The sequence below is a fragment of the Gorilla gorilla genome, chromosome 2, assembly GCF_029281585.2.
Source record: "Gorilla gorilla gorilla isolate KB3781 chromosome 2, NHGRI_mGorGor1-v2.1_pri, whole genome shotgun sequence".
Taxonomy (NCBI): domain Eukaryota; kingdom Metazoa; phylum Chordata; class Mammalia; order Primates; family Hominidae; genus Gorilla; species Gorilla gorilla.
In genome coordinates this window covers 126,055,027-126,075,795 of record NC_086017.1, presented here as the reverse complement: position 1 = coordinate 126,075,795, position 20,769 = coordinate 126,055,027, and the positions used below count along the sequence as shown (strand labels likewise).

Sequence of the window (20,769 nt, the reverse complement as noted above, 5' to 3'; positions counted from 1 at the left end):
GATTAGCTATTATAATTACCCATTAACATCATTTCGTGAAACGTAGCCCTTAAACCTCTTATATTAGAATCACCTTGGAAGCTTATTAAAATATAGATTCTATGCCCATTCCAGACCTACCAAATTCAAACCTCAGGGGTGAGGTCCAGGAATCTGCATTTAAAAATAGTTCTTTTGGTAAGTCTCATGCACACTAAAGTTATAGAATCACTGTACTAAACATTGCATTTTCAAGTTTAGTTTTCCACTGACATTAGCGTCAATTTCCAACAACTGAGCAAAGCGTTCACCTTTATTGTTTCACGTTGTATTTGCTCAGACTCTCTGAGCTTCACATGGGAATGACATTTTGACAAGTACATGGCTTAATTTTTTTTCTATTTTTCCAAAGGCTTTGAACAAATATTGTTTCTTGACAACTCATTAAGACAATATGTACCAAGACATAACATTTCCAGAACACCTGAGAAAATTGCCTTGGTCAGGATGGGGAATCAATTTTCATAGAGCATCACAGATCCCTTGTATGTGGGGGGAGGGGGGAAAAGAAAAGGAAAACTACGAAAAGTGATCAATTTAATTTAATATTTCAAAATAAAAAATACATCTGCTTTAAAATTTAAGAACAGAAAACTTTCCAAAATTGATGCAACCGTATTATTTTTCATCATACTTGCTTATTAACTCCATAATAGAGACAAGGTGGAAGTTCTTTCATTATCTTACACCACATATAAAACAATATGGATATCTCTATAGTGGCTCTAGCATGCTTACCACATAGTACATGTAGAAAATACCCATTATTTGAATGAATAAATGGCATACACAATATGTGCATTGTACATACTTTTTTGTAATCTGATTTTTTCCTTTATCAATAGACCATATAATTTTTCTATAACAATAGATTATAATATTCTATTATATGGATGTACCATAATTCATTTAACTTATCCTCTGTTGGTGGACATTTACTTTCAATTTTATACTACTAAGGCAATTCTGAAATAAACAGTTGTAGAATTATCTGGTTATTTGAGGGAAAATTCCTAAAGAAGAATTGCTGAGTCAAAGCTAATATATAGTTAAAAGCTTTGATACATGTTGTCCCCTTGACACGTTGTTCAATGCCATTAAAATGTATAACTCACTATTTTCCCACAACATATATTTTTATCAATCTAATAGTCAACAAATGTAACTTCATTATTTTACTCACATGTATTTAATTTTTAGTAAGAACATGTCTGTTTTTTAATATTTATTACCGCACTTACAATTTTTCTATGAATTGCCTTTTATGATCTTTAATTCATGTTTCTAATGAAATAAAACAGGAAACTTTATTTTTACATTTTTTTCAGAGCTGGCATTTCTTTATATATATATATTTTTAATTATACTTTAACTTCTAGGGTACATGTGCACAACGTGCAGGTTTGTTACATATGTGTACATGTGTCATGTTGGTGTGCTGCACCCATTAACTCGTCGTTTCCATTAGGTATATCTTCTAATGCTATCCCTCCCCCCTCCCCCCACCCTACAACAGGCCCCGGTGTGTGATGTTCCTCTTCCTGTGTCCAAGTGTTCTCATTGTTCAATTCCCACCTATGAGTGTGAACATGCAGTGTTTGGCTTTTTGTCCTTGCAATAGTTTGCTGAGAACGATGGTTTCCAGCTTCATCCATGTCCCTATAAAGGACATGAACTCATCATTTTTTATGGCTGCATAGTATTCCTCAGAGCACAGTGCAATCCAACTAGAACTCAGGATTAAGAAACTGACTCAAAACCACTCAACTACATGGAAACTGAACAACCTGCTCCTGAATGACTACGGGGTACATAAAGAAATGAAGGCAGAAATAAAGATGTTCTTTGAAACCAACGAGAACAAAGACACAACATACCAGAACCTCTGGGACACATTTAAAGCAGTGTGTAGAGGGAAATTTATAGCACTAAATGCCCACAAGAGAAAGCAGGAAAGATCTAAAATTGACACCCTAACATCACAATTAAAAGAAGTAGAGAAGCAAGAGCAAACACATTCAAAAGCTAGCAGAAGGCAAGAAATCACTAAGATCAGAGCAGAACTGAAGGAGATAGAGACACAAAAAACCCTTCAAAAAATCAATGAATCCAGAAGCTGGTTTTTTGAAAAGATCAACAAAATTGATAGACCACTAGCAAGATTAACAAAGAAGAAAAGAGAGAAGTATCAAATAGACACAATAAAAAAAGATAAAGGGGATATCACCCTTTATCTTTCAAAAAACCCTTCAAAAAATCAATGAATCCAGAAGCTGGTTTTTTGAAAAGATCAACAAAATTGATAGACCACTAGCAAGATTAACAAAGAAGAAAAGAGAGAAGTATCAAACAGACACAATAAAAAAAGATAAAGGGGATATCACCACCGATTCCACAGAAATACGAACTACCATCAGAGAATACTATAAACACCTCTACACAAATAAAACTAGAAAATCTAGAAGAAATAGATAAATTCCTCGACACATACAACCTCCCAAGACTAAAGCAGGAAGAAGTTGAATCTCTGAATAGACCAGTAACAGGCTCTGAAATGCCTTACCAACCAAAAAAAGTCCAGGACCAGACGGATTCACAGTCGAATTCTACCAGAGGTACAAGGAGGAGCTGGTACCATTCCTTCTGAAACTATTCCAATCAATAGAAAAAGAGGGAATCCTCCCTAACTCATTCTATGAGGCCAGCATCATCCTGATACCAAAGCCGGGCAGAGACACAACAAAAAAAAGAGATTTTTAGACCAATATACCCGATGAACATTGATGCAAAAATCCTCAATAAAATACTGGAAAACCGAATCCAGCAGCACATCAAAAAGCTTATCCACCATGATCACGTGGGCTTCATCCCTGGGATGCAAGGCTGGTTCAACATACGCAAATCAATAAACATAATCCTGCATATAAACAGAACCAGGGACAAAAACCACATGATTATCTCAATAGATGCAGAAAAGGCCTTTGACAAAATTCAACAGCCCTTCATGCTAAAAACTCTCAATAAATTAGGTATTGATGGGACATATCTCAAAATAATAAGAGCTATTTATGACAAACCCACAGCCAATATCATACTGAATGGGCAAAAACTGGAAGCATTCCCTTTGAAAACTGGCACAAGACACGGATGCCCTCTCTCACCACTCCTATTCAACATAGTGTTGGAAGTTATGGCCAGGGCAATCAGGCAGGAGAAAGAAATAAAGGGTATTCAATTAGGAAAAGAGGAAGTCAAATTGTCCTTGTTTGCAGATGACATGATTGCATATCTAGAAAACCCCATCGTCTCAGCCCAAAATCTCCTTAAGCTGATAAGCAACTTCAGCAAAGTCTCAGGATACAAAATCAATGTGCAAAAATCACAAGCATTCTTATACACCAATAACAGACAAACAGAGAGCCAAATCATGAGAGAACTCCCATTCACAATTGCTTCAAAGAGAATAAAATACCTAGGAATCCAACTTACAAGGGATGTGAAGGACCTCTTCAAGGAGAACTACAAACCACTGCTCAATGAAATAAAAGAGGATACAAACAAATGGAAGAACATTCCATGCTCATGGATAGGAAGTATCAATATCGTGAAAATGGCCATACTGCCCAAGGTAATTTATAGATTCAATGCCATCCCCATCAAGCTACCAATGACTTTCTTCACTGAATTGGAAAAAACTACTTTAAAGTTCACATGGAACCAAAAAAGAGCCCGCGTTGCCAAGTCAATCCTAAGCCAAAAGAACAAAGCTGGAGGCATCATGCTACCTGACTTCAAACTATACCACAAGGCTACAGTAACCAAAACAGCATGGTACTGGTACCAAAACAGAGATAGAGACCGATGGAACAGAACAAAACCCTCAGAAATAATACGACTTGTTTCTTATTTATTTTTTAATTGACAAGTAGAAATTGTATATATTCATGATGTACAACATAATGTTTTGATACTTTACATTTTAATTAGTAACTATAACACTACAATGTTATCTGTGTTGTAATCGGATTTTTTCCTTTATCTAACTATAACACTAACTTCAATGTTATAACCACAAAATAAGGAAGACATACATAGAGAACTGAAATCAAATAAAAATTGAGAAAGACATATATATATAATGAGACAGAGATAGTGAAAGATAGTGAGGGAGGGAAGAACAAAGTCACATAAGTAGAGGGATACATCAAAATGGACACGGAAATAGAGAACACAAAACACACATACATCTACACAGGAAGAGAGCGAGGCAGACACAAAGACACACAGGAATATTCATTGATAAAGGCATACGCAGAGATCAAAATAAACAGAGACACCCAAATAAAAATAGATTGAGCATAGATGAAAAAACACACATACAAGAACACAGGAAATGACACATAGTCAGATGTGTATACACAGTTTTATAGAGAAAGTCACATTTTTTAAATACAGCACAAACACACAAAGAAAAAAATACCAAAGAGAGACACGCAAGAAAAGATGTTCAGAAAGACAGACTTAGCAACATGGGGATAAAAAACTCAGAGAGAAGACACCTTTCATAAATTAAAATTCTTAAAATATGGTTTTAAAAGATACATGTACTAAGGGTTTTAAAATTACGTAGCATTACCACCCCCAGAAGCAAAAGTTAAGGTAATATTTCTTGCTCTTCCTCTGCAGATCAGATAAGCCAAAATCAAGACCCAAATATAATCACAGACATAAATTTATCTCTTTATTCTGGAAAAATATACTAAAAAACATGAGCCCTATTAATAAATCGCTCACCGCTACCCCCACCCCCCCGGCCCGCCCCCCAGCCCCCCCCCCAAAAAAAGCACAAAGTTTGATTTGGCTAGTCAACATACATGCACCAACAATTTATCTATTGTCTTTTTTATTTAGACATAGTCATGGAATATGAAAAATAACTTTAAATAAGGTGTAAGCCCTATATAGAGAACCACAGGTATCACTAAAGCTACACCTGTCACCAAATACTAATGCCAAGATGATACGAACAACTATTAATTTCTGAATTACCATTGGGAAGGAGAGAAAGGAAAAAGCGAGACAACAGCTAAATTAACTTACATTCCCACCAACAGTATATAAGTGTTTCCTTCTCTCTTCTGTTTCATCAGCATGTGTTGTTTTTTGACTTTTTAACAATAGCCATTCCAACTGGTATGAGATGGTTGGAAAGCAGTCTGGAGATTTTTCAAAGAATTTAAAACAGAGCTATCTTAGACCCAACAATCCTATTACTGGGTATATACACAAAAGAAAGTAAATCATTCTACCAAAAAGACACATGCACTCATCTGTTCATTGCTGTGCTATTCCCAATAGCAGAGACAGAATCAACCCAGCTGCCCATCAGTGGTAGATTGGATAAAGAAAACATGGTGCATATACATCATAAAATACCATGCAGTCATAAAAAAGAATGAAATCATGTCTTCTGGAGCAACATGGATAGAGCTGGAGGCCATCATCCTAAGCAAATAAATGCAGAAATAGAAAACCAAATACCACATGTTCTCACTTATAAGTCAGACATAATATGGGAACAATAGATGCTGTGTGCTACTAGAGGGTAGGCAGGGAGGTTAAAAAACTACCTATCAGGTACTACGCTCACTACCAGGGTGACAGGATATGTACTCCAAACCTCAGCATCACACAATATTACCATATAACAAATCTGCACATGTATCCCCCGTGTCTAAGATAAAAGTTGAAAATTTCTTGAAAAAGCAAATACTAAAAAAAAGAAGCAAAATAGCAACTGAAAATCAAGCATCTGACAAGATTACAGTAAAGTTAATCTAATTAGTTTCAGTTCAAGTCTCTGAGAATATAGAAAGTTCAAAAACCTCTGGTTGTTATAATCGCCTTATTATTGAGTTTATCAACAGTGTGGAAATTCTATCAAACACTCATCAATCAACTATTATGAATGGCCAAAAACAAACAAACAAAAAGAGGTAACTAGAAAATCATCAATTCAGCCTTACCATACAAGATGCCACCAAAGTATTGCAAGGATGCATAAATATTTTGAAATATGTTTAAATAATGTGCCCTGACTGCCAGTAAAAATTTTTTTTCCAAGCAAATGTTATTAAAAAATGTTTGGGCTATCCACGAATGTTTTCACAAGCATTCCTACCAGGCAACTACTGAAACCTCAGAAAAAACTCTGGCCAACAGAACTCTTAAGAAAGAATCACTGAACAGAAGGTGATCTAAGGAAATGTAGACAGGAATATTTGAGCTATTAAGATGATCCAGAAGTAAACGCATGTTTCATAAAAGCGTTTGAAACAAATAATTCTGGCCGAAAAAAAATTAAACACATTTAGACAGTGAGGACACACCCAACAAAAATGTTTGTTTGTTGATCTTAACATTTTATTTTGCATGTACTTGCCAGAGCAGGAATTGACCAAAATAAGATAAATGCAAACATCTCACAGAAAGAAAAATTATAGAAAATTTGTAAGTGTAAAAAAGATGAGAAAATTTGCTTCCTGAACATACAGCAAAAATCAGATATTTATTACTTATTTAAAGTAATAACAATTTTTCCAGCATAAGACCAGAAGCACAAAAAAGTACTTAAATATCAATTATATTATACATTACTGTAGATTTTACATTCACAAAATGCTGTCTTATTCCTTCAGTTAACTCACATAACACTTCTCTGAGACAAGCTGATAAGAAAGATTATTATCCCCATTTTACAGATGAAATTATATTTGTTGGATAAGCCTGTTCTTAGTCTCTTACATCACATTTGCCTCTTGGCATTATAAAATTACTTTTAAAACACTATTTTTGTTATTTTAGAAAAAAAGCTTTATGGCATACAATATTGACAAGTATTAAGAAAATAACTTAAAGGAAAAAATTAGGAATTTGTAGGAAAATATAAAAGCTTATTTATTAATGCATTTCTTTAGTTACAATTGTCAGAATACTTGCTGTCCACACTTTCTTTTCTTTTCTTTTTTTTTTTTTTGAGACGGAGTCTCGCTCTGTCGCCAGGCTGGAGTGCAGTGGCACAATCTCAGCTCACTGCAAGCTCTGCTTCCCGGGTTCAAGTGATTCTTCTGCCTCAGCCTCCCGAGTAGCTGGGACTACAGGCCTGTGCCACCATGCCCAGCTAATTTTTGTATTTTTAGTAGAGATGGGTTTCACCATGCTGGCCAGGATGATTTAGATCTCTTGACCTGTGATCCACCGCCTCAGCCTCCCAAAGTGCTGCGATTACAGGCGTGAGCCACTGCTCCTGACCCACACTTTATATCATTCTATATCATAATCATCATCATAAGTCCTAAAATACATAAAGCCCTATTTATTTTTCCAATTTTCTTTCTTAAGTTCTTGATATAAACTGGGCCTAAATCATAGATGTCATATACGGAAGTTCACACTTGAAAGAATTTTCTCTTATTTGACTTGCCTAAGTTTCCTGATCTCTTTTCACATCTGCTTTTTTCTTTTTCCCTCCCACCCCTTAAATGCTGTCAGTTCATAGGTTCTGGCATCAGTTTGTTCTTCCATGCTATTTTGCTAACTCCAGACACTTACGTGCAGGGATTCTACTGATCCCACTAAAAGGCCATGGTGGGTTGAGAGCAGAAGGAGCATACCTTTATTTCTGGCCCCACTTGTCTCCCAGCTCCAGTCCTAAATTTCCAAGTGCATGATGGAGATCTCCACTTGTTCCTCATTAGTACATTAAACTCAAAATATCTAGAAGATTATTCACCAACTTTTCACCAATAAACCTAACTTTCTAATTTCCATGATGACAATATTATTATTCTAATCACCTCTTTAAAAAAATCTCCCCAGTTCCTGTGTCTCTAGGTCCAATTGCTAAATCCTATTGATTTTTACCTACTCAATATCTGTAACACTTATATTAGTCTATTCTTGCACTGCTATAAAGCAATACCTGAGGCTGGGTAATTTATAAATAAAAGAAGTTTAATTGGCTCACAGTTCCACAGGCTGTGCAGGAAGCATGATTCTGGCATCTGCTTGGCTTCTGGAGAGGCCTCAGGAAACTTACAATCATGGTGGAAGGCCAAGGAGAAGCAGGCATGTCTTATATTGCCAGAGCAGGAAGAAGAGAGACAGGTAGGAGGTGCCATACACTTTTAAACAACCAGATCTTGTGAGAACTCATTCACTACACAGTACCAAGGGGGTATGAACCCCAAATATCTAAGACAGGTCTCAGTCAATTCAGAAAGTTTATTTTGCCAAAGTCAGGGACACGTGCCCATGATGCAGCCTCACAGGGTCCTGGTCCTGACAACATGTGCCCAAGGGGGTGGGGGCACAGCTTGGTTTTATACATTTTATGGAGACATGAGATATCAATCAATGTACGTAAGATGTACATTGGTTTAGTCCAGAAAGGCAGGACAACTTGAAGTGGGAAGGGTGCTTCTAGGTGATAGGTAGATAAAAGAAAAACCAAATGGTTGCATTCTTCTGAGTTTCTGATTAGCCTTTCCAAAGGAAGCAATAAGATATGCATTTATCTTAGTGAGCAGAGGGATGACTTTGAAAAGAATGGGAGGCAGGTTTGCCCAAAGCAGTTCCCATCTTGACTTTTCCCTTTAGCTTAGAGATTTGGGGTCCCAAGATTTATTTTCCTTTCACATTTTAACCTTTTTCTTTTTAAAATCCTTTGGAGAAATCATTTTAGAAGAAAATGAGTCTCTGGTCTCAGGTTTCATCTGATCCCTCATGACTAGGATGGTTTACTTGTAGAAGGGTAAGTCCCACATTATTAGAAAAGCTCATTTTTAGCAGGTTGTGAAGTCTCATGTCCTATGAAGAGAAAATAGGGGGAGGAAGGGAGAAAAACAACAACAAACAAAAAAGAACAATCCTAGAAAGTCAATACAGGCCATATTACTCTGAAGTCCATGTATCAGTAGGCAGTTATGAAAGTGGCTTATGTATGTAAATAGGTTGCTGTTATTTTCTTCTGAAGCTTAAGTTGTCTACCCTTAGTTCACAGGGCTTTAACAAAGCACAGCTTAGTTTTCAGTTATTCCAATTAGGAAAAATAGGAGAAAAAAGAAAAATAAAGATGAAAAAAATTGAACACATTATTTTGGAGACTTATCACCAGGAAAAATTTTAGAATTCAGTCCAACTGTAGAAAATAATAAAAATTGAAAAACATTAAGCAAGTCTAAAATCTAATGACAGGTGTACTATACTTTTTGAAACATAATTTTTCTCTCTTCAGGTTCCTATTTTTACTAAAAACAAATCACAGTAGGACTGATTTACTTTATTATACTTGGCCTATTTGTATAAAGTACAGCAAGAATAATTATTTTTCACATAGGCTTTTTTATGGAACTTTGTTTCATAGAAGGAATCTCAGATAAGACTTTTTTAAAGTCAAGCTCAGCCATGGCTTTGTACCATCAAATGCCTTTGAGCTGGGTAAATTCCTCTCCTCTTGAGATCCCAAGATAATTTGGGTCTCCTGGACCTATCAGAAAGTGAAATTCTTTACTTATGACAGGTCAGGAACCCTATACAGGGACTGTGTAGACAAGGTATGAGGCCATTGTTCCCAAGGGGTTTTTATTGGCTCTATTTAAGTCAAGTTTGATTCCTTAAAAGAAATCACACCATTACAGTAAAATAACCAGTTTCTCCAATAGTGTCCTGTTGCAAAATAAAACATTCTTATTGCACTTATGCAAATAACTATATTGCCATAAATTAAGAATACTCACAAATAGTTTCCACATTCTGGAGAAATCAGACTGAGAGAGAGAAATCCAAATTTGTTTACAGGAGTATACTTCACTCAATTGTGACTAGCTGTAAATAAGTCAAAAGCAAAGTTTTCTTGACTCTGGAAAAGAAAACAAAGAATTATCAATGTTTTAAGCTTTTTTAAATGATTACTTCACTCTTCTGAAGTAATAGGTCTTTACATCTCTCTTTACATTGGTCTGTGATTATATTTGGGTCTTGATTTTGGTTTATCTTGAATTGGAAAATAAATAGGGCTTCAGTCTTCTATTAGTTCGGTCCATGCAATTAACTCCTGTTCTGCTTGACATTCATGAATATTCCATCTCTCCATGAGAGTCCTGAAAGTTTTCCTCCATTCTAATGTCACAGTCTCCAAAGTTATCAGAACTCTGCATTCAAGAAGACCTTTTAGAGCTATAAAAGCTGATTATAAAACCACCTTCTAAAGAGGACCAAAACAAGAAAACAATTGTCCACGGATGACAAAAAGTTTTAGTGCACCCACAGTCAAAGACACAACTGACAAGGAAATTTGTTACTGCTGTGGCACATAATAACTTAACATAACAGTTATAATTATTACTAATAACATATACTAAGTCATATCAGAAATATAGGAGTTTCCCACAATTTTAAAACACATACCAATAACATTTATATGAATACAGTCTAAAGAAAGCCAAACACCATCATTTCATATTTGACAATACTTCCTGTAGGATTTTTATATCAAATAAGTCATATATGTCATTTTTGGACTTTAGGGAACCTAATATCTTAAAGGAATAATTAGGTCAGAAAAAAGACATAATTTATAATTTGATTTTAGAAAGTTTTTCAAATATCAAAGGTTTAAAACGCTTGATATCACAAAATAGGGTCACAGGTCATTGTAAAATAAGTCATTAATTTAACCAAAGTGATAATTCGAAGATTTCAAAAACAAGGTGAAAACTGTTATTCTTTGAGAGAGGAGACTTAATTTTCCAAACAAGAATCCCTAATAAAAACAGCATGAGGCCAATTAAATTTGTTTTTCAAACTTTTATAAACAATCTATAAAATTTTAATCATCTTGACCATACAATATAATTTCCATAAGCCTTTTACAACCTTTATAACCTTTATTAAGGAGTGGGTTAATGCTTCAAGAAAACCTTGTTAATATGACATAGGGGCCCATATACTGGTCTTGCATCAGTGTGCCTTTGACATTGGTGGTTAATTTACAGGGAAATTGAACCTATTTTATGTTTCAAAATCGGCCCTTACAATATCACCCACCTCTTCCATGATAGTCCCTGATCCTTACGAGCTGAATATCTTTAATTTCTGGCCTTGTGTCTCATGAACCCAATTTATTTTGATTGGCATCTTCCACTGGATCTGAAGATGAGGCTTTAACTACTGTCAGTGTTAAGATTTAGAAGGACTTGATGTCCTTTTTAGACCCAGGAGTCAAAGCCCTATAACTTACTTAATGGCACAAGGACTTTAAAATCACATACAGAAAGTTACACAGATGCAATAGTCTTAATTTTAAGAAAACTTTTTAATCTCAGTTTTTTCTAAGCAAACCAAACTTATTAATAATAACATGCGAATTATTTTGATAAAGTGTAAGATCTAATTATTAGGCCAGTTACCCAAAGGCAAAATAAAAAACCTTCTGCAGTGCAACTACTGTTCCCTATGGGGAATATTATGTTGGAAGGAAAAATTTCCTTTAGACCTGTAAGATAAAACCTTTTCTTTTCTCTTTTTTTTTTTTTTTTTTTTTTTTTTTTGCATCAGGCCACAACAGTTAGAAACTGTAGGAAAAAAAAACTTGCAGGAATTGAAAATGAGTTAAAGGATAGAGTTTGATTTCAGGTCTTTTAAAAGAGGAGAGAAAGCTGAAAACAGCAAGATGCAATAAAAGTTAAACTTTGCATTAAAAAAATTATAATGTCTTGTAATTTATTAAGAGTAGAGCAATGCCTTAAGAAAATGTCATAGTTTGAACCAATTCTTTCATGTATAAGTGTATTTTTTAATCAAAACTCAATCTCTAGAAAGACCATTATAATTTCCCTCTAATTATAGACAGCTTGGTCACATAAAAGTTTTTCTTTTATTTTAATAGATCCTCTCATTATGACTTACACTGACCATTCATGACTGCTTGGAAGTTCTGGTTTGTCCTGAACATCCCTCATTTCTAAAACAACCAGTTATTTTATTCTAGGACAAAACTTACCATATAAGCTTCTTTCTCATATAAAGTCATTTTTCTTTAAGCTTTCTTACCAAAAATACCTCTTTAATTATATTAATATAACTTTCTTTACATCTGTCTTATTTCCTGGTTTCTTTTTCCTTGTTGTATACATAACCTTTAAAGAAGCTTTGAATTAGACAACAATTATTCACCTTTTAAAAAGGACACACTTTTTTAGAAAGAATGTTTTCCTACAATTTTTTTTGAAAATACCCAATTGATGAAATACCTATTATTTAATTTAACTTTAGTTTCTAAATTATGACAAGTTTGTCTACAAATATTTATCCCATTATATTTACCTAATTATTTTAATAGTTTACCTAGATTATTTATGATACCTGCAACAGTCATCATTTTAAGTTATGAAATTATAACTGCAAAATTATAACTGGGACAATGAAAAATATCTGACCCAACCTACTCTATCTTGCTTTTAACCTCTAAGCTGCCCTTGTTCATTTCCGGGCATTGGATGAATTAACTTTGGGAGTATCATAGTTTATAGTTTAGTTTTGAAAGAGATGATAACAGTCCTTCACAAAACAAACCCCCTTCCTGCCTGGGGACTTGACTGCCTAAAGCTATAGATTAGAAGTTATGGCTATTTCACTAAATAATTCAATATTTAGCTATTTTCATTGAATCAATATCAACCTCTTATTTATCAAAAATTATGCAAGCAAAGATAATTGTATTTTGGGCTGGGTTTATAGTTTTGTATCCCTTATGCCAAATTTTGACACCTTATAGTATTTGGCAGGCATAAGTATGAAATTGCTTCATCAATAAATGAAAACAAACATGTATGCTGAAAATTCTTAAGCCATTTCTACTGTTCTTTACCAATAATTTTAAAGCTAGCTTATTAAAGATTTTACTTAAGTCACATGAACTTGAAAACCATTGGGGTTCATTATTTAATTGATGACTACTCATTAAGCCAATTTGGTACCTTGTGTCCAAAACACAACAAAATACATGTACGTACACATAAACACACACATACATTTTCATACACTAAAGATCCTATAGCTTTTACTTCAGAACTCTAGCCGTGAGATATTAATACAAACTTATTGGTCTGTGAAAACAGTAACGAAAAGGAATGGTTGGAGTCTAACAGTGGATTTTATCTTGGTCAAAAAGTAACAGCAGCTTTAAAGCAGGGAGAAAAGAAAACAGAGAAAAAGAGAACTTAAGAACTTTGTAGTTTGAAGGTCGATCTTAGCGCCCCCTTTCTTTCATGTAAATGTGCACAAAGACCATAATAATTCTATTTTACACAAACTCTAACAAGTAGAGGTGCCATAAAACCAATGGAGTGCCCCAAAGGGGATCATTCTTCTTGTTTTATCCTCGTTTTTAGATTATTAATTTCCCACTTTTCTTTTTCTTTTTTTTTCTTAAAAGGAGGAACTGAGCTATGGCCTAGGGTTTTTGTGGTGTCTGCTGATTGTGGGTGGGACTCCATAGTGTGTTACCACTGAGTTGTTGCCACCCTCTTTCATGTCTCAGTTTCATTCTCTGGAGGTCTACCACCTCCAGGAGGGCTCAAAGCTCAGTGACCAGCTCCCATATGTGCTTCCTGGATGAGCCCTTTTTTAAATAAGTTTGATGGGGATTCTCCATAGGGCTGCTGCTAATCACAGGTGGTCAACCCTCTCTACACTCCCACGAGGCCCCTGGTCACCCACGGGTGCCTTTCAGCTGGGTGGAGCAAAATGTTCATTCTCTTCGAAGCTAAGAAAACTAAATCTCTCATTTACCTATGAAAACAACAGTTCAGCTTCTCATGCAAATGCGCACATACAAGCCAAACTGACATTAATTCTGGGAGAAAAAGCAATAGAGAAGACCCTTTAGAATGCATCTCCGAATTAGAAGTAGAATCCTTAAACAATAACTTCCTAGGAGAGAAAGAAAGGAAAAAAAAAAGCCAAAACCACTTCCTGTAAACCACCTTCAGCCACCCCTAACTTTGGAGTTCTTGCCTACCATTATACACACCAAGGTCAAATCTTCTCACAGTACAAGGTAATCTCTAATAGCCCCAAAGCCAAAGAGGTCAAGTCATGCAATATAGGAAAGCAGAGCTTTAGACCTAAGAAGAATGTGCCCATGACTCTTGAAACTCCACAAAGAAAACAGAACACCCCAAAAGGGGTGAGTGGTGCCTTTGTTCTGAGTTCTCTAAGGAGTTTGAGTCATTAGAAGCCTTCTCTCTAGATTTTTCTTGGTACTGAAGATGACAAAGGGGGAAGGCGTATGGGGTGGAAGAAAAGTAAACAAAAGAACAATTGTTGTTTTGTTTCCTTTTTTTTTTTTTTCAGACAGGAAGCAAACACAGAAACCAAATGCATAGTTTTGGGTTTTTGTTTTTTGTTTTTTCCTCTTTTACAGCTGTGAGGAATTTTAGCCAATTCAGAGAGGCCTTGTTACCCATACTTTGAAATTCTCATTCAGATTTGACCAAGTCATGTAGGGTTGGTCAAATCTGAAAGGAGAAGGACCAGAACAAACAAAAACAACAACAACAAAACCAACAATATGATTACTGAGCACTCTAATGGTAAGGAGAAATTAAGATCAGCTGGTTGTTAATCTTAACTTTAGCCAAGACAAAACCCCAATTCAGCTACTTATGTAGGGATGGGTCTCAGACTGAAGACTGCTCTCTTCCACTCTGGAAGCAGGAAAAAACTCAAACTCACCTTCCCTGTTGGAAGCAAGCTCAAACTCTAGAAAGGAGTTACCTCCCTTTCATCATCATGGAAGCAGGAAAACTTGCCTCCTTTGCTGGAAGCAAGTAAAACTCCCTCTTCCTCGAACCAAGAAAAAGGAGTTTTACAGCAGAATAAACTTTAGATCTTGATCAAATCTGGGGGGATCAGGGATTCTCTGAAGGCGATGCTTCCAGGCCTCAGCAAATTATTCTATTGGTTTGACCCATACAGACAGCTCAAACTGGTACTAAGCACCAACAGGAGATATGTCAAAGGTCAGGGGAACCTCTACTCATAATCCATTTGTCATTGCCAAATGTGAACTCCAAATATCTGAGACAGGTCTCAGTCAATTCAGGATGTTTATTTTGCCAAAGTTAAGGACACGTGCCCATGATACAGCCTCACAAAGTCCTGACTACATGTGTCCAATGTGGTCAGGGCACAGCTTGGTTTTATACATTCTAGGGAGATATGAGACATCAATCAATATATGTAAGATGTACATTGGTTTGGTCCGAAAAGGCAGGATAACTCCAAGAGGGAGCAGGGAGTGGGGTTGGGGGGCGCTTCCAGGTCATAGTGAGAGGTGACAGCGTGCTGGCAGTCCTCACAGCCCTTGCTGGCTCTCGGCGCCTCCTCTGCCTGGGCTCCCACTTTGGAGGCACTTGAAGAGCCCTTCAGCCCACTGCTGCACTGTGGGAGCCCCTTTCTGGGCTGGCCAAGACCAGAGCCGGCTCCCTTAGCTTGCAGGGAGGTGTGGAGGGATAGGCGCAAGCAGGAACCAGGGCTGCACGCCGCGCTTGCGGGCCAGCTGGAGTTCCGGGTGGGCATGGGCTTGGTGGGCCCGCACTGGGAGCAGCTGGCTGGCCCTGCCGCCCCAGGCAATGAGGGGCTTAGCACCTGGGCCAGCGGCTGCGGAGGGTGTACTCGGTCCCCCAGCCGTGCCAGCCCACCGGCGCTGCTCTCTATTTCTCACCAGGCTTTAGCTGCCTTCCCGCGGGGCAGGGCTGGGGACCTGCAGCCTGCCATGCCTGAGCCTCCCACCTCCTCCATGGGCTCCTGTGCCTCCCGAGCCTCCCCGAGGAGCGCCACCCCCTGCTCCAGGGCATCCAGTCCCATCGACCACCCAAGGGCTGAGGAGTGCGGGCGTCCAGCGCGGGACTGGCAGGCAGCTCCACCTGCAGCCTGGTGCGGGATCCACTGGGTGAAGCCAGCTGGGCTCCTGGGTCTGGTGGGGCCTTGGAGAACCTTTGTGTGGACACTCTGTATCTAGCTAATCTGGTGGGAAGGTGGAGAACCTTTGTGTCTAGCTCAGGGATTGTAAATGCAACAATCAGGGCCCTGTCAAAAACAGACCACTGGGCTCTACCAATCAGCAGGATGTGGGTCGGGCCAGATAAGAGAATAAAAGCAGGCTGCCCGAGCCAGCAGTGGCAACCGGCTTGGGTCCCTTTCCACACTGTGGAAGCTTTGTTCTTTCGCTCTTTGCAATAAATCTTGCTACTGCTCACTCTTTGGGTCCACACTGCCTTTATGAGCTGTAACACTCACCGAGAAGGTCTGCAGCTTCACTCCTGAAGCCAGCGAGACCACGAGCCCACCAGAAGGAACGAACAACTCCAGGCGCGCCGCCTTAAGAGCTGTAACACTCACAGCAAAGGTCTGCAGCTTCACTCCTGAGCCAGAGAGACCACGAACCCACCAGAAGGAAGAAACTACGAACACATCCGAGCATCAGAAGGAACAAACTCCAGACGCGCCAACTTAAGAGCTGTAACATTCACCAGAGGGTCCCCAGCTTCATTCTTGAAGTCAGTGAAACCAAGAACCCACCAATTCCAGACACAATAGGTAGACAAGAGACAAACCAAAGGGTTGCATTCTTTGAGTTTCTGATTAGCCTTTCCAAAGGAGGCAATCAGATATGCATTTATCTCAGTGAGCAGAGGGATGACTTTAAATAGAATGGGAGGCAGGTTTGCCCTAAGCAGTGCCCATCTTGACTTTTCCCTTTAGCTTAGTGATTTTGAGGTCCCAAGATTTACTTTCCTTTCACAAGGAGATGGTGCTAAACCATTAGAAACTGCCCCCATTATCTAATCACCCCCTATCAGGCCCCACCTCCAACACTGGGGATTATAATTCAACATGAGATTTGGGCAGGGACATAACCAAACCATATCATTCTGCCCCCTGGCCCCTCCACATTTCCTGTCCTTCTCACATTGCAAAATACAATCATGCCTTCCCAATAGTCCCCCAAAGTTTTAACTCATTCCAGCATTAACTCAAGAGTCCAAAGTCCAAAATCCCATCTGAGACAAGGCTAGTCCCTTCCTTCTTTTTTTTTTTTTTTTTTTTTTTTTTTTTGAGACGCAGTCTCGCTCTGTCGCTCAGGCTGGAGTGCACTGGCACAATCTCGGCTCACTGCAAGCTCTGCCTCCCGGGTTCATGCCATTCTCCTGCCTCAGCCTCCCAGCTAGTCCCTTCTTTCTATGATCCTGTAAATTCACAAACAATTTAGTTACTTACAAGATACAATGGGGGTATCTGACTGTTACTTGACCCATTGTATTATTTTTGTTTTCATTTTTTAAACGTTTACCAGACTTTATTTTTAGAGCAGTTTTAGGTTTACAGCATAATTGAGAAGAAATTACAGAAATTTCCATAAACCCTCTGCCCCACTCACATAAGTAGCCTCTCCCATTATAAATATCCCCCATTAAAGCAATACACTTGTTACAACTGGTGCTCTTACATTGACGTATCATTATCACCCAAAGTCCATAGCTCACATTAGGGTTCATTTTTGTACAATCTTGGTTTGGACAAATGTCTAATGACATGTTTTCGCTATTTTAGTATCATACAAATTAATTTTACTGCCCTGAAAATCCTCAGTGCTCTTCTTGTTCATCTCTGTCTCCCCCCAACTTTTGGCATATACTGATCTTTTTACTATCTCCATAGTTTTGCCTTTTCCAAAGTGTCACATAGTTGGAATCATGCAGTATGTAGTCTTTTTTGATTGGCTTATTTCACTTGGTAAATGCATTTAAGTTTCCTCTGTGTTTTTTCACGGCTTGATAGCTCGTTTCTTTTCAGCACTGAATAATATTCCATTATCTTTTCCACAGACAATCAACAAACTGTTCCACAGTTTATCCATTCACCTACTGAGGGACATTTTGGTTGCTTCTAAGTTTTGGGGATTATGAATAAAGCTGCTATAAACGTCGGTATGCAGGTTTTTGTGTGGACATTTTTCAACTCCATTGTGTAAACACCAAGGTGCGCAATTACTGAATTGCATAAAAGTCTGTTTAGTTTTGTAAGAAACTGACAAACTATCTTTCAAAGTGGCTGTACCCTTTTGCATTCCCACCAGCAATGAATGAGAGTTCTTTGTTCCTCCACATCCACACCAGCATTTGGTGTTGTAAGTGTTTTATGTTTTGGCTATTCTAATTGGTATGCTGTGGTATCTTATTGTTTTATTTTGTATTTCCCTAATGACATATGATGTGGAGCATCTTTTCATGTTTGTCATCTGTATTTCCCTGATGACATATGATATGGAGCATCTTTTCATATGTTTATTTGCCATCTGTATATCTGTAAGTAAGAACATACAGTATTAGGTTTTCTGTTTCTGCATTATTTTGCTTAGGATAATAACCTCCAGCTCCATCCATGTTGCTGAAAGGACACGATTTCATTCTTTTTTATGGCTATGTAGTATTCCATGGTGTATATGTATCACATTTTCTTTATCAAGTCTACAGTTGATGGGCATCTTCATTGATTATGTTGTTTGTTTTCTTATTGTTGGTTTTAAGTGTTCTCTGTACATCTTGGATAATACTCATTTATCAGATATATCTTTCACAATATTTTTCCCAGTCTTTTTATTCTCTTGACGGTGTCTTTCACAGAGCAGAAATTTTTACTTTTAATGAAGTTCAACTTACTAATTCTTTACTTTATTAATCGTGCCTTTGGTGTTTATCTAAAAAGTCATTGCAAAGCCCAAGGTCATCTAAATATTCATCTATGTTAACTTTTAGGAGTCTAAGAGTTTTGCATTTTAGTTAGTTCTTTGAGCTGTTTTGAGTTAACTTTTGTAGAGGATGTAAAGTTTGCATCTAGATTCTTTTTTTTTTGTATGTAGATGTCCAGTTGCTCCAGCACCATTTGTTGAAAAGACTGTCCTTGCTCCATTGTATTGCTTTTCCTTTTTAATCACAGATCAGCAGTCTATATTTATGTGGGTCTATCCCTGAGCTCCCTATTCTATTCCATTGATCTATTTGTCTGTTGTTTTGCCAATACCACACTGTCTTGATTATTATAGCTTTATAGTAAGGCTTGAAGTTTGGTAGTGTTAGTCCTCAACCTGTGTTCTTCTTCAATATTGCATTGGCAATTCTGGGCCTTTTGCCCTTCCTTATAAACACTGTAATCAGTTTGTCCTTATCCACAAAATTACTTGATGGGATTTTGATTGTGTATATTAGTCAAGGTTCTCTAGTGGGACAGAACTAATAGGAGAGATGTAATATATAGGAGAGTTTATTAAGGAGTATTGACTCACATGATCACATGGTGAGGCCCTACAATAGGCCATCTGCAAGCTGAGGAGCAAGGGAACCAGTCTGAGTCCCAAAGCTGAAGAATTTGGAGTCTGATGTTCGAGGACAGGATGCATCCAGCACAGGAGAAAGATGCAGCCTGGGAGACTAAGCCAGTCTAGCCTTTTCACATTCTTCTGTCTGCTTTTATTCTGGCCATGCTGGCAGCTGATTAAATTGTGCTCACTCGGATTGAGGGTGGGTCTGCCTGTCCCAGTCCACTGACCAAATGTTAACCTCCTTTGGCAACACCCTCACAGACACACCCAGGAACAATACTTTGTATCCTTCAGTCCGATCAAGTTGACACTTAATATTAACCATCACATTGGGGTTGCCTTGAATCTACAGATCAAGTCAGGAAGAATTAATATTGGGACAAAATTGTGGCCTGTCCATGAAATGAAATCTCTCTCCACTTATTTAGTTCCTTAATTTCTTTCATCAGAGTTATATAGTTTTCCTCATTTAGATCTTGTACATTTTTTGTATTTATGCCTAAGTATTTCATTTCTCAGGGTGCAAATATAAATGGCACTGTGTTTTAAATTTCAAATTCCACTTGTTCATTGGTGGCATATAGGTAAATGATTGACTTTTTAATATTAACTTTGTATCCTGCAACCTTGCTTTAATTGCTGTTAGTTCCAGGGGTTTTACCAGTACTTTCAAATTTTCTACATAGATATCATATCATCAGTGAACAAAAACAGTTGTTTATTCTTTCCCAACCTATATAACTTCTTTTTCTTTTTAAACTTTTTTAGTTAGGACTTCCAGTATGGTGTTGAAAAGCAATTGTAAGAAGGAAGATTCTCGCTTTATTTATAATCTTAATGGGAAAGCTTTGAGTCTCTCACCATTGAGTACAACGTTAACTGTAGAGTTTTTTGTAGATATTCTCAAGTTGAAGAAGTTTCCCTCTACACCTAGTTTGCTGAGTTTTATCATAAAGGATGTTGGAATTTGTCAAATGCTTTTCTGCATCTATTGATATGATCATGCTATTTTTCTTCTTTAGCCTGTTAGTGTGATGTATTACATTAATTGATTTTCAAATGGTGAATTAGCCTCACATATCTAGGATAAATCCCACTTGGATGTGGTGTATAATTATTTTTATACATTGTTGGGTTTAATTGGCTGGATTTTGTTGAGGATTTTGGCATCTATCTTCATGAGAGAAACTGGTTTATTGTTTTTTTTTCTTATAGTGTCTTTGCCTGGTTTTGGTAGTGTGTAAAGCTGGCCTTATGCAATGAGTTACCAAGTATTCCTTCTCTTT

At 37.3% G+C, this 20,769-nt stretch overlaps 1 long non-coding RNA gene across 1 annotated transcript in view; it reads right to left on the bottom strand.

Moving 5' to 3' along the window:
* LOC129532395 (uncharacterized) overlaps nt 1–20,769 on the bottom strand; it is a 118,822-nt gene that overhangs the window by 62,461 nt on the left and 35,592 nt on the right. Inside the window, exon 3 of the long non-coding RNA XR_008678122.2 lies at nt 9,837–9,958. This is a non-coding gene — a long non-coding RNA (uncharacterized lncRNA). The remainder of the gene's footprint in view (nt 1–9,836; nt 9,959–20,769) is intronic.